The sequence below is a fragment of the Lactuca virosa genome, chromosome 1 (assembly GCF_052849685.1).
Source record: "Lactuca virosa cultivar CGN04683 chromosome 1, Lactuca_virosa_CGN04683_v6, whole genome shotgun sequence".
NCBI lineage: Eukaryota > Viridiplantae > Streptophyta > Magnoliopsida > Asterales > Asteraceae > Lactuca > Lactuca virosa.
The window spans coordinates 257,104,279-257,120,469 of record NC_136426.1 but is presented as its reverse complement, the minus strand read 5'-3'; positions in this window follow the sequence as shown (position 1 = coordinate 257,120,469).

Below are 16,191 nucleotides of genomic sequence, written 5' to 3'. Positions count from 1 at the left end.
TTACTATTTTAAGGGGGGGGGGGAATACAAGTCTAACACAAGAATTTTTGTGTTACAAATAAATGATTACAAATCGTGATAAAATAACATTAAGTCATCAAAAATACTCAAAATATTAAGCTCTTTTATAAACTTATATTTTTCCCCAAAATTCATATTTATATATATGTATTTATATAAATAAGATTTAAAAGGCTTAGGACTGATAACTCATTCTGGGTCCTTTTCCTTGTTTGGATGTGGGCTTATAGTACCGGTTATTTGTCCGAATGTCGTTTAAATTTTACTTATATATAATTGTATATGTATATAAATATAAAAGTTATTTCATCTAGTTTAAATACCCTTTGTAACATGTTGAGCAAGGGATTACATTCAAACACAGTTAAATACCAATTCAGAAAGTACATATAAATTATAATAGGTATAATTTTTGATACATAGAACATTAATTCATGATTCGAGTATACTAGAATACACCGTTTTAAAAAGAAACAAAGGTTTGATTCAAAACAAATCAAAGGTATACAATTTTCAAATACATATTAAGAATACTAATTCAGGAATATACAATCAATCATTATTTCAGGATGATTGGGTTTTCATAACTATTACACATGTAACGTTTATATGCTTGTTATGAGTCATTCAATTCAGGTTGTTTAATTCATTTAAACAACATAGTTAAAGTCATGATATTATAACCAGAGTCTCCAGTCAGGGGATCGAAACAAGTTGTGTGTAGATCTATATTGGGATTGACAACCCCGCACTCAGGCTGCTAGCTACAGTAAGGCATACACGCCAATGAGTGACAATTGTTATCAACAGTTTAAACGCCTACAAAGCGTTTGCTTCAGGCCATCTAGTCACAGTATGGTTATAATAACTCATTAAAAAGATATTAACAATACGTTAGTGTATAAACAACTAAACGTAAGTACATCTTCAAAGTACCAGTGTACAAAATACAAACTACAATAGTATATTACAGTTTTCAATAACAGCTGGTGAAACCAGGCACACTCTCAGTTACAAGTTTTACATAAAGGAATACAAATACAGAACATTGGTTTACAAATAGAACAATTTTATGAGAATAAAGCTATTTTTCATATACAGAAGAAAAAATAGGATTTTCTGGAACAGTTTACATATTCAAGATACAGAGACATCCTTTCAAACATAAATACTTATGCACTCACTCAACTTTATGTTGATACTCTCTTTTCAAATTACTTGTATTCTCAGGGAAATAATAAACAGGTACTCCCCGAGCTTTTTGAGAAGATGGAGCTATTTTGAGTCATATCTGCTTCTTTTGTATAACTATTTTGGTTTCAATATACATTGATTGAACACATGTAAATACTTATACTTTTTAAATACAATGGTTGTTTGTACTTTTATTACTATGATGCATGTGTTGTGATACTACAAATGAAGTCCTCCACTCCCGGACGTTTCCGCCGTCTGGTTTGGGGGTGTGACACAACCATGCAAAAGACGCCGAAGACCAAGTCAAGTAACGTCTATAAGATGATCTCGAAGGATCCCATAATTTTCGGAGTTCTTGTTGTTAGCTTTAGACTATAAAAAATCACTTGTATTCATCACACTACAAACTACACTTAGCAGAACAACAACACTTTTACTTATACTCTTTACATTTTCTCTGTAATCGACCTTTTCAATAAATAGAATCAACAAGGCATGTGATCATTATCACTTCCCAAGGTTTTATGTCGGAGATCCTTGCAAGGATCAAGGGCTTTCCATGTAAACAACTTGTGTCACTTTGATCAACATTATATACTTGCATTATTCTGAACATCACAACGTCTCATACACTTTGGTCGATTCTTGCTTGTTCATTTTTTGACCAAAACAATTTGGCACGCACCGTGGGGCCGTGGTGTTCACAATCCATCAAAAAACCATGTCTACTCAATCAACTCTGTCCTCTTCCTCGATTCCTCCCATTTCCTCCAGAAACCTTCCACCACTACCGGCTGGAGCTCCCAAGAAAGTCTCAGAAACACCGAAGCAAACACCTCTTTGGTCGTTACCCCAAGACTACAGGATCCTCCTGTGTTGATTTCTAACAACGAAATCTTTTCTATGAAAAAGAGACTAGAAAGACAAGTCGCCCAGCAACAGAAGGATAACAAAACAATTCTCAAGGAAGTGGAAAGAATGAGGACAGAAATCCACAAGCGTCAGGAGGCAGCGCCTTCGATCTTGCAGCCCAAGATCCTGAACTTTGATAACTCGGGATCCTCAGAGGTTCATCGCGAGATAGGATCCTCAACACCGACCCCTGTTCCTGCCTGGGGCGCTATGACAACCCGAAATTTCTATTCTGTACAACCATTCACTTCGATAGAAGTCAGAACTGTTCCTGCTAACTTTCAAGCTTTTTGGAGTCAGTTTGAGTGTTTTAAAGTTAGTACTTCAAGAGATAACTGGAGAGAGGATACTCTAGGGTTTATTGTGCATCAATAAAGTCTCAAAACTCCAAGAGTTTGGAGTTTACGGCCCAAACAAGGTGTTTACGGCCGTAAACTCTAAGGAATATAAATATGACACTTAGTCATTTTTATCGCTTTTTCACATTTTCAAGACTAGAACTCGAAATCCTCTCAAGTATCATCCGATTTTCCTTCTTGATCTTCAACTTTGTAAGTGTTTCTTGCCTTAATTAGTTGATCTCTTACTTAATCTAGTGATCTTACATGATTCCATGCTCTAGGGTGTCTTAACTTGATTAATTAGTTGTTAAATGACTAATTGGATATATATATATGTGTTATTATATGTTAACTAGGATCCTTGTGTGTGCTTAAGTCTTCACTTGACACTTAGTATCCTATACCATCCATTCATCCAAACCACTCACTACAGGTGAGTTCATACCCCTTAATCAACCTTTTAAATGATTTTAAATGCTTTTATGGGGGGGGGGAATACAAGTTGAACTATTATAGTTATTATATCAATCACATGTGATTAATAACTACCAAACAAGTGGATTTCTTACTTTTCAAATTGTGTTATCAAACAAACTACTTCAAACTGTTTTACAAACTCTTTTTTTATGTTAAATACTTTTATTAAACTCTTTTAAACTTATATTCTGTTAAATGTGTATCTATATAGATATAGTTATACAAGTAGGATTGAAAGGACTTAGGACTGATAGCTCACCTTACCTCCTGTTCCTTGTTTGGTTGTGGACTTAGGGTATCGGTTGTTTGTCCGAAGGTCGTTTGAATCCTAGTTATATATTATGTATATGTATATAGATATAAAAGTTCCTTCTTTCTAGTCAATACCTTTGGGTAGCAAAGGTATACAAATATGTTCATACATACAAACAATATTACTAGTAAACTATAATAGGTGTAGTTTAGGAAGTTACTAATACTATTACTAGAACAATGAAACATACAATGAGTCAGTTCATACATGAGTCAATACATACTATTATGAGAAACAGAGAGAACATACATACATACTAGACAGAGAGAGAACATACAATACAACTAGTACATACTATACATTACAATACAGCTAGCACATACTATACATTATACAAGAGAACATACTATTATGAGAAACAGAGAGAACATACATACATACTAGACAGAGAGAGAACATACAATACAGCTAGTACACACAATACATATACAAGAACACTACTACAGGTATGTGAGCCACGTAACGGGGCATGACATCACCTGTCATGGCTCGTTTTATATCCAGAATCTCCTTAAGTGGAGAGCGTTGAGTTTGTGTATAGATCTATACTGGATTGACTATCCTACACCTTGCTGCTCGCTACAGTGGGACTTGCAAGTCTACGGGTGCCAAACGTCATTCCTTCCGACGTCTTTCATCGTCGTGTTTTTAGTCGGTAGTATGGTACATGCATATCACATGGTACTTTAAATAACAATTGGTTTAAGGTAGTTAGTACAGAAGTAGTTACTTAATACAACACTACAGTACTATTTTATTTCCCATTGCATTCACTTTGTGATCTTCACACAATGAACAGTAATGTAAAAACTATATTCTTGGTTAATGATAGGCAAATTTGGCAAAATACATACTCTTACAAGAGACACACACACAAACACTTGATGCCTTGGTAGAAGGCTACTGTTAGTAGAAAAACATAGGGTTTTCTAGGAGATTCAAACATTTTTCCAACATTCACAAACATTTACAAACTTACCAATCACATACTTACAAACACTTTCATAGAAACAATGCCACTAAAATACTTATGATCTCACCAGCTTTAAAGCTGATAAACTCTTTCAAAATAACTTGTATTCTTAGGTCACCAGTAGACAGGTACCGATGGCAGGTTTTGAGAAGATGGAGCTCGTTCAAGACTCATCTTTTATTTTGATTTATATTTTTGGTGTCTATTAAACTAAACAGAACACACTTGTATTAAATTATATTATTAATGCAATGGATGATGTTGTTGATTGTTTACTACTATGCATTGTTGTGATACTGTACATGACGTCCTCCACCCCCGAACGATTCCGCCGTTCCGGTTTTGGGGTGTGACAGATTGGTATCAGAGCATTGTTTATAGTGAATTGAGTATATCAACCCATAAAAGATATACAAACTATAAACACAACGGGATTTAAAAATACTCTGATAAAGAGTTTATACTTTTAAATAATAAAATATTTAACCAAGTATACATACCTGCATTCATGCTAAAATTAGTGTCACTAGGACAGAACAAAAGTATTACGATTGTTGGGCAGCACAAGTAGACTTAGAGACATATAGTCAAATCTGGGAAGATATAGCCGGATCAACTATATTATCCAAGGAGGGACTAGCATGTGCCTAAGTGTGGTTGTGAGGTTGCAACAAGTCTAAAAACTTACCAACAATACAACAACGAAAACCTAAGAACAAAACATAAACCTAAAATACTATAGGAGTATTTTGTGTTACTATAAATTACTTATGTGCTTAATTCTTATATCCCTTTTCTCGCATAGATATCATGGCTGGATTCCATATCCCCGGAGACCCGTACTATCCCAACCACGGCAATGCAGGATGGCTTGGAGAAGAGCCATAAGATGATCACCTAATCCCTTTGGATGATCACCAAGCCGAAGGCTTTTCTGATGGTTCTGACTCAGAGCCAGAAGTCAACAACCTACCCCAGTAGCTCCAAACCCAAACTCTCGTCCAACATTTCAAGGACTCACACCTCTGTGGGCCACAAACTTGAACAGACGGAGTCAGGAACAGGGTCAACCCATTCCCTACAATGGGGACAGAAGCTTTTACAACCTCACCGAGGGAGGTTCAGCTGACCAAGTCCTGCCCATCATGGTCCTTAGGATTTCTCGGAACACCGAGCAAGGTCGAGCAACTATCGACCGAGTGTTGGAGATTGACGCCAACTCTAGCGTTAACACAGTCCGCATTCGCCAACTCAAGGTAGCTATGGAAAGGGCTAGGATAACCAATGGGACTCTGCAGCAGTAGCTAACTGCATCCCAAGCTGAAGTTAGGGAACTTCGGGCTAGGCAGTCAATGTATGAAAGGCGCATGCGAGACATGGAGCGCCGTCTGCCTGAATCAAGGACTCATTCGAGTGGTTCTCATCGTAGATAGAGCCTACTCAACCTTCTCTTTTGGATATAACTTAGTTTATGTAAAAACTCTAGTCTAATTTCCTATCCTTGTTCAAACTAGGACTTGTTAGGTGTTGATTAGGTCGGAGTTCTGTCAAAATTTTCCCATCTTGGTTGATGTAAGACCTACTTCTAGGTCATTTTTCCCGAACTTATTACATCTGTAATACCAGTGTTATTGACAGATATCTAATCTCATGGAAATTATTACACAAATGCTTTCATCTGTTAGTACTAAATCTACATTCAATCGTGCTATTCAATTGTGCTGTTGGGCTATGGAGAGTTAGTCCATGAGTCATTCTCATCAAATTCTCCCTATTAAATTCTTATCAATATCTTCATCTTTGTAAACTTATAGTTAAAAGATGCCTCCGTGTCGATCAAGGAGACGCGATCCTCCGATAACTGCAACACCACTTGCTCCCCAAATCGATACGGCAGCTCTAAATGCTACTGTAGCTGCGGCTGTGGCTACAGCCATGGCTCAATATCATTCCACCAACGCCAGTGGTGCAGAAACGCCCATTAATTCGACCCATGGTGAAGCTCCTGTGCGCTTGAGAGAGTGCTCCTATAAGGACTTCACCAACTGCAAGCCATTATCCTTTAAAGGGGCTGGCGGAGTCATTGCCCTGTCGCAATGGTTCGAAAAGAAGGAGTCGATCTTCGAGATCTGCTCATGCTCGGAAGGAAGCAAAGTCAAATTTTCTGCTTGCACCTTCGAGGCAAAAGCCCTGACATGGTGGAATAGCCATGTCAAGTCACTATCTCTCATAGTGGCTAATGCTATGGGCTAGGAAGCTCTGAAAGTGCTAATGATTGAAGAGTACTGCCCGAGGGGCGAGATCCAAAAACTGGAGCAGGAACTGTGGAGCCTAACCATGAAAGGCTCCGACATAGTCTCCTATACCGCCAGATTCTGCGAGCTGGTGGCCCTCTGTCCCAACATGGTTCATACAGAGGGAAAGAAGATAGAGAGATTCATATAGGGGCTGGTGCCTCCATTCCAGGGGAATGTTTTGGCTTCAAATCCCACTACATTCGATAGTGCCAAGCGATTGGCACAGCGGCTTATTGACCATGGGGTCCGTACCCCGTCAACAACAACAACCCTGGCCATCTCAGAACCCGCCAGAACCGCTGATTCCAAGCGGAAGTTCTGGGATGACAAAAAGAAGAAGAAGGGTGCCAAAAAGCAGCAGGTCGTGGCAGTTCATGCTGCGATAGCACATGCCACTGCTGCTCCATTAAAGTAGTACACTGGAAATTTGCCCAAGTGCAACAAATGCAACTTCCACCACATCGGAGCCTGCCGAGAAATGTAGTGCTCTAACTGCAGCAGGAAGGGGCACACTTCCCGCTTCTGCAAGGCTCCAGCAAAACCAATCACCCAAGTCCCCGGCGCTGGTGTGCGCCAAGCTTGCTACGGTTGTGGCGAGGTGGGCCACTACAAAAGGAACTGCCCGAAGGCAGGGAACGCCGGTGGAGTGGGAAGAGTTCTGGCCATAGGCCACGAGGAGGCGGTTGCCGACCCCACCGTGGTCACTGGTACGTTTCTCCTCGATAACTCTTATGCATGCATACTGTTTGATAGTGGAGCGGAGAGGAGTTTTGTGAACCAAAAATTTGCTCATTTACTTAAGCAAAAATCACGAGCACTTAAAGAACCGTTCACTGTAGAAATGGCTAATGGAAAGACGGAGAGTACTAACAGTATATACATAGGGTGTACCCTAACTCTAGATAGCCATTCATTTTCGATCGACCTCATGCCGGTCTCAATTAAAAGTTTCGACGTCATTATCGGCATGGATTGGTTGAGTCTACATCGTGCCGACATCATGTGTTATGAAAAGGCTGTTCGCCTTAATCTGCCGTCTGGCGAAACTCTAGTAGTTTATGGCGACAAAGCAGGCACTAACTTTCGTATCATCTCGAGCATTCAAGCCCATAAATTCTTGCGAAAGGAATGTCGTGCATTCCTTGCTCATGTTGTAGATGTGAGCCAAGAAATGAAAGACATTAAGAACATTCCAGTAGTACGCGATTTTCCCGATATCTTTCCAGAAGAACTCCCAAGATTACCTCCACAACGTCAAGTCGAGTTCCGAATCGACTTAGTTCCAAGGGCTACCCCTGTAGCCAAATCGCCCTATCGTCTAGCACCTGCAGAGATGCAAGAACTGTCCGGTCAACTTAACGAACTGCTCAGCAAGGGCTTTATAAGACCAAGCTTCTCACCCTGGGGAGCTCCAGTCTTATTCGTCAAGAAGAAAGACGGATCGTTTTGTATGTGCATCGACTACAGGGAGCTCAACAAACTGACCGTCAAGAATCGTTATCCTTTGCCTCGTATAGACGATTTATTTGATCAACTGCAAGGGGCGAACTTCTTTTCAAAAATCGATCTAAGATCCGGATATCACCAACTACGAGTGCTAGGGGAGGATGTCCCGAAGACAGCGTTCCGAACTCGTTATGGGCACTACGAATTCGTAGTGATGCCATTCGGATTAACAAACGCCCCCGCAGTATTCATGGATTTAATGAATAGGGTGTGTCATCCTTACTTGGATCAGTTCGTCATCGTCTTCATCGATGATATACTTATCTATTCTCGTAGTAAGGAGGAGCATAGTCGACATCTGCGACTAGTCTTAGAAACGCTGCATTCGGAGAAGCTCTATGAGAAGTTCTCGAAATGCGAATTTTGGATCCGAAGAGTCGAATTCTTAGGACACGTGGTTAGCGAAGAGGAAATACACGTTGACCCTTCCAAAATCAAAGCCATTGAGCGCTGGTCAGCACCGAAGACGCCTACAGAAATTCGTCAATTTCAAGGCCTCGCTGGCTACTATCGCAGGTTCATTCAGAACTTCTCCTGAATTGTGAAACCTCTTACAACACTGACCCAGAAGGGCGTAGCCTTTGACTAGGAAGAGAAGCAGGAGAGAGCGTTCCAAACACTCAAGCGAGCCTTGTGCACCGCACCAATACTATCCCTCCCCGAAGGGATAAAAGACTTCGTTGTCTATTGCGATGCATCAAATCAAGGGCTCGGCTGTGTTCTGATGCAACGAGGTAAGGTCATCGCCTATGCCTCGAGACAGCTGAAGACACACGAGGTCAACTACACCACTCACGATCTCGAGCTAGGAGCAGTTGTGTTTGCTCTGAAGATCTGGAGACACTACCTGTATGGTACAAAAAGCACTATCTTTACAAACCACAAGAGTCTACAACATATATTCGACCAGAAGGAGCTCAACATGAGACAACGACGGTGGGTCGAGCTACTCAGTGACTACGAATGCGAAATTCGTTATCATCCGGGTAAAGCCAATATAGTAGCTGACGCCCTAAGTCGGAAAGAATACTCTGGTCGTAGAGTCAAATCATTGACTATGATTATCCATTCACATTTGTCCATGCAAATTAAGGAGGCTCAGCTCGACGCTTTGAAACTTGAAAATGTGGCGAGTGAATCCCTTAGAGGGATGGATAAGAAGTTAGAAGTCAAGGGTGGCGGAGCTTTTTATTTCATGGATCGGATCTGGACACCGAGACACGATGGTTTCATAGACTTGGTCATGACCGAGGCGCACAACATTCGTTATTCCGTCCACCCAGGTTCAGATAAGATGTATATGGATCTTAAAAAGCTATACTGGTGGCCTAACATGAAAGCATAGATTGCTACCTTCGTGAGTAAATGCCTTACTTGCGCCAAGGTCAAGGTCGAATACCAGAAACCCTCAGGTCTACTACAACAGCCGGAGATACTGGAATGGAAGTGGGAGCGGATCACTATGGACTTCATAACCAAGTTGCCCAAGACAACGGGTGGACTTGATACCATATGGGTCATCGTCGACAGATTGACCAAGTCCGCACACTTCCTGCCTATCAAAGAAACAGACAAGATGGAGAAGCTTACAAGAACCTACATTCGGGAGATTGTACGACTACACGGTGTTCCCATATCCATTATCTCAGACAGAGATAGTAATTTCACTTCGAGGTTCTGGCAGTCGCTACAAAGTTACCTAGGAACTAGGCTGGACATGAGTACAACCTACCATCCACAGACCGACGGACAAAGTGAGAGGACTATCCAAACCTTGGAAGATATGTTGCGAGCCTGTGTGATCGACTTTGGGAAAGCATGGGATACTCATTTACCCCTTGTCGAATTTTCCTACAACAACAGTTATCACACGAGCATAAAGGCTGCTCCATTCGAGGCCCTCTATGGCCGAAAGTGCAGATCCCCTCTGTGCTGGGCTGAGGTGGGTGATACCCAATTAGCTAAAGGACAAGTTCCTGAAAGCACTCTCATGGGTCCGGAGATCATTCGGGAAACGACAGAGAAGATCGTTCAGATTCGTGAACGATTGAAAGCCTCTAGAGACCGACAAAAAAGCTACGCAGATAAACGAAGGAAACCGTTGGAATTCCAGGTGGGAGACCGTTTTCTATTGAAGGTCTCACCCTGGAAGGGTTTAATACGCTTTGGAAAGCGTGGAAAGATAAATCCAAGATACATAGGGCCTTTCGAGATTCTCGCTAGAATCGGCCTTGTACCTTACAAACTTAACTTACCACGCGAACTCAGTAATGTACATTCTACTTTCCACGTCTCGAACTTGAAAAAGTGCCTGTCCGACGAGACTCTTGTAATCCCACTCGACGAGATCGAGATCAACGAGAGCCTCAAATTCATGGAAGAACCTGTAGAGATCATGGACTGAGAGGTCAAGCAAACAAAACAAAGTCGCATCCTGATAGCGAAGGTTCGCTGGAACGCCAAGCGAGGACCTGAATTCACTTAGGAACGAGAGGATCAGATGAAACTAAAATATCCTCATCTTTTTACTTAGTTATTTGTAACTACTTATTTGCTTAAACTCTAATTTCGGAACAAAATTCCTTCTAACGGGGGGATGATGTGACAACCCGAAATTTCTATTCTGTACAACCATTCACTTCGATAGAAGTTAGAACTGTTCCTGCTAACTTTCAAGCTTTTTGGAGTCAGTTTGAGTGTTTTAAAGTTAGTACTTCAAGAGATAACTGGAGAGAGGATACTCTAGGGTTTATTGTGCATCAATAAAGTGTCAAAACTCCAAGACTTTGGAGTTTACGACCCAAACATGGTGTTTACGGCCGTAAACTCTAAGGAGTATAAATATGACACTTAGTCATTTTTATCACTTTTTCACATTTTCAAGACTAGAACTCGAAATCCTCTCAAGTATCATCCGATTTTCCTTCTTGATCTTCAACTTTGTAAGTGTTTATTGCCTTAATTAGTTGATCTCTTACTTAATCTAGTGATATTACATGATTTCATCCATGAAATCATTCCATTTGTGTAGATCTTCAAGTGTTCTTAGTTTCACCAAGAACACACACTAGTGTTCTTGGACTTTAAACACCCTTACAAGCTTCTATATTGTAAGTACTCTTACATTAGCTTGTTATAGGCTTGTTACACTTGTTAAACAACTAGAAAACAACAAAGAAACCCAAGATCAAAGGTGTTTACGGTCAAGACATGTTCTTGAACCGTAAACCCTAATGAAAGGGCCATTGTGAGCCCTATTCCCTTACCAAGCCTTGGATACTAGTCTAGATCACATCCTTGAAGTGTTTAGGACCTTAATCATCAAAAAGATCAAGAACCATTAGAGTTTACGGCCGTAAACTCATGGAGAATGGTCCATGGGCCGTAAACTCTATAAAGTGGTGCAATGGTGCCACAATCACTTCCTAAGGCTTAGACTTGAAGTAAGGATACTTCTTTATGACTTATAAGACCTCAAAACACAAAATGGTAGAAGTTACCATGGGTTTACGGCCGTAAACCCATTGGGACCGTAAACCCAAAACCGTAAACTCATAAAGAGTTTACCCTTGGACCATAAACGCAAAAGCAAGGCCCTACAACCCTTAGATGCAATCCTTGGTACTTATAACACTTGAATCAAAGTGTTTTCCATGTTCTAGGGTGTCTTAACTTGATTAATTAGTTGTTAAATGACTAATTGGATACATATATGTGTTATTATATGTTAACTAGGATCCTTGTGTGTGCTAAGTCTTCACTTGACACTTAGCATCCTATACCATCCATTCATCTAAAACACTCACTACAGGTGAGTTCATACCCCTTAATCAACCTTTTAAATTATTTTAAATGCTTTTATGTGGGGGGGGGAATACAAGTTGAACTATTATAGTTATTATATCAATCACATGTGATTAATAACTACCAAACAAGTGGATTTCTTACTTTTCAAATTGTGTTATCAAACAAACTACTTCAAACTATTTTACAAACTCTTTTTTTATGTTAAATACTTTTATTAAACTCTTTTAAACTTATATTCTGTTAAATGTGTATCTATATAGATATAGTTATATAAGTAGGATTGAAAGGACTTAGGACTGATAGCTCACCTTAAGTCATGTTCCTTGTTTGGTTGTGGACTTAGGGTATCGGTTGTTTGTCCGAAGGTCGTTTGAATCCTAGTTATATATTATGTATATGTATATAGATATAAAAGTTCCTTCTTTCTAGTCAATACCTTTGGGTAGCAAAGGTATACAAATATGTTCATACATACAAACAATATTACTAGTAAACTATAATAGGTGTAGTTTAGGAAGTTACTAATACTATTACTAGAACAATGAAACATACAATGAGTCAGTTCATACATAAGTCAATACATACTATTATGAGAAACAGAGAGAACATACATACATACTAGACAGAGAGAGAACATACAATACAGCTAGTACATACTATACATTACAATACAGCTAGCACATACTATACATTATACAAGAGAACATACTATTATGAGAAACAGAGAGAACATACATACATACTAGACAGAGAGAGAACATACAATACAGCTAGTACACACAATACATATACAAGAACACTACTACAGGTATGTGAGCCACGTAACGGGGCATGACATAACCTGTCATGGCTCGTTTTATATCCAGAATCTCCTTAAGTGGAGAGCGTTGAGTTTGTGTATAGATCTATACTGGATTGACTATCCTACACCTTGATGCTCGCTATAGTGGGACTTGCAAGTCTACGGGTGCCAAACGTCATTCCTTCCGACGTCTTTCATCGTCGTGTTTTTAGTCGATAGTATGGTACATGCATATCATATGGTACTTTAAATAACAATTGGTTTAAGGTAGTTAGTACAGAAGTAGTTACTTAATACAACACTACAGTACTATTTTATTTCCCTTTGCATTCACTTTGTGATCTTCACACAATGAACAGTAATGTAAAAACTATATTCTTGGTTAATGATAAGCAGATTTGGGAAAATACATACTCTTACAAGAGACACACACACAAACACTTGATGCCTTGGTAGAAGGCTACTGTTAGTAGAAAAACATAGGGTTTTCTAGGAGATTCAAACATTTTTCAAACATTCACAAACATTTACAAACTTACCAATCACATAGTTACAAACACTTTCATAGAAACAATGACACTAAAATACTTATGATCTCACCAGCTTTAAAGCTGATAAACTCTTTCAAAATAACTTGTATTCTCAGGTCACCAGTAGACAGGTACCGATGCCAGGTTTTGAGAAGATGGAGCTCGTTCAAGACTCATCTTTTATTTTCATTTATATTTTTGGTGTCTATTAAACTAAACAGAACACACTTGTATTAAATTATATTATTAATGCAATGGATGATGTTGTTGCTTGTTTACTACTATGCATTGTTGTGATACTGTACCTGACGTCCTCCACCTCCGAACGATTCCGCCGTTCCGGTTTTGGGGTGTGACAGGCGCGACTCCGAGAAACCAAACCCATACGACCCATGATCCCAACGAAACCTTTATTACTCCCAATAAGGATCCTGGTAACCCTGCCAATAATAATATCTGTACTACTAACTCATGAATCTTGATACATGTTTAAGCCCGATCATGGCTAAGCAGCTACAACAACTAAGACAAATGATCTCAAGCCCCGGAGTAGTTCAGCCTGTACCGGAAGTATCCCCCATGAGCCATAGGATCTCCAGATTCGTTCCAAGGATAGCTGATATTGAAGTCCCAAAGCGCTTTCAGACCCCAAGATGAAGCCTTACGACGGAACTACGGATCCTGAGGAGCATGTGGCACAATACAGGGAGAGGATGGAGATCATTCCATCCCCACTCACTTAAAAGAAGCTTGCATGTGCAAGGGTTTTGGTTCCACCCTTACAGGATCAGCTCTAAAATGGCTTCTTAACATTCCTCCTTATTTGATTACATCATTCGCTCATTTGATTAATTTATTTAACTATCAATTCTCTTGTAGATGAACATTCGAAAAGATCACTAGTGATCTTGATCGGGTGGTTCAGTATCCTAAGGAATCCCTTAGGACTTTTGTGAATAGGTTTGGCAGGGAAGCTCTAAGTATCCCCAACATCGACATGGAAACTGTAGTTGAAGCCTTTAAAATGGGCTTGAACAAGGATTCTCCCTTCTATGAAGTCCTCTTAATGACTCCATGCAAGGGAATGGACGAAGTCAGAAGCATAGCACTAAGATTTATCAGGCTCGAAGCAAACACGGAGATCCAAAAAAGGAGCAACCTACCAATCTCTTATGATCACCCCAATAGGAAGACCGATTCCTCGACCCAAAGATCCTATAAGTCAAAACCTTATTCCAAACCTGACCATCATAGGGTTAATGCCCTTGAAGATGAGGGAGAAGAAGAAGACTTTCCTAATATTACTGACTATTGTTTTTTATGGATATTTCATGTGTAATATTTTCTATGCAGAATCTTGGAGACAAAGTAAGATGGCCAAGAAAAGGAGAAAAATCCACCGCTTGGAAAGACAAGTCCAAATGGTGTGCATATCACGAAGACTTTGGTCACATCACAGAGGATTGCATAGCTCTTACGAAAGAATTAGCTATCTCCTAGGAAAATGATATCTCAAAGAAATCCTTGGAATAAGAAAGGAAAGATCCAAAGAAAAAGAACAGGATCCTCAAAAGATCCTCGACAGACCAGGATCCCCTCGTGCTAACGCCAAGGTAATCAATGTGATCTCTGGAGGATCTGACATTTGTGGTACCTCTTACTCCGCAGCAAAGAGGCACGCCAAGGTATCCAAAAGAGAGAAGAAAAAGGACCACAGAAGAACACAACGATCACGAAAGAAAAGGATATCACCTTCGACAAAGCGGATAGACAAGACATCCGGGATCCTCACCATGACGGATTAGTGATTTCTCTCTACATCGCCAATCATTTCGTCAGAAGGATCCTCATCGATGGAGGATCCTCGGTTAACATCATACTCATGGTCGCATTGAAAAGAATGAACATCCCGGAGTCTGAGATAGTTACAAGGTCCTTAGTGCTGATCAGATTCAGCGGTGAAACACAGTGTGACAACCCGTTATTTCAGGGCAACAAAAAGTCAACAGCAGCCAAGATACTAGAAACCGTTTGATTAAATCGTTATTATAATTAAGTGATAGTGTAAAAGTGTTATTAAAATCAAAATATGCCTGTCCTATGAATTCTGAGAAGTCTCGCAATCACTTGCCTCAGACCGAAAACGAGTTTTCGGTCAGGTCTGCAAACCCTCGCATCTGGCCATTTCCTTTGGACCACAAATGGTTCGCAGCCACAAATGGTTCGCAGCCGAGAACCCTCAGTCTTATCCCTTCGGTTCGCATACCCACGCATGTGTTACTTCACATCATTTTCTTGCTATAAATAGCATGGACCGAAAACATACTCTCACTTCTTCTACATCCAACTGAAAACACTATCTATTCTTTCAAGAACACCAACCAAAAACCCCTTTTTCTCTCTCAAGTACCATCCAAAATCCTTTGAATCTCATTCGGATCTTGCTTAGAACATCAAGTGTTCTTCATTTCATCAAGATATCACCTTCCTTTTTGGTGATCTTCAGCCGAAAACCCTTGAATCTTCTTGCTTTTACCAAGAACGCGAAGAACATCACCAAGATCTTCATGTGGCCAAAAACCCAAGGGCTAGCCGAAAACACCTTGCAGCCTCACAAATTCACTTCTAGCACTCGTATTTGTAAGTGAAACTTACAAATTAGGCTACTTACTTAACATACTTGCTATATATTCACTAATTGTATACCTATATGTTACGTGAAATGCTTTTAGAACTCAGTTGTGTTGCGGGACTTAACTTGTGGAAATAACATCCTATATCAAACCTTCTATTGAATCACTCACATAAGGTGAGTTCATACCCCTATGTTTTTACTATTTTTCAAAGTTTTAAAGGGGGGGGGGGGGGGAATACAAGTAAAAACACAAGGAAATCTTGTGTTAAATATTTCAAGCTATTTCAACTAATTTAACTATTTTTAAAAAGTGTTTTCAAACCAATTAAATTGTTTTGTACTTTTATTTTCCAAAATACATGTTATATATATATATATAT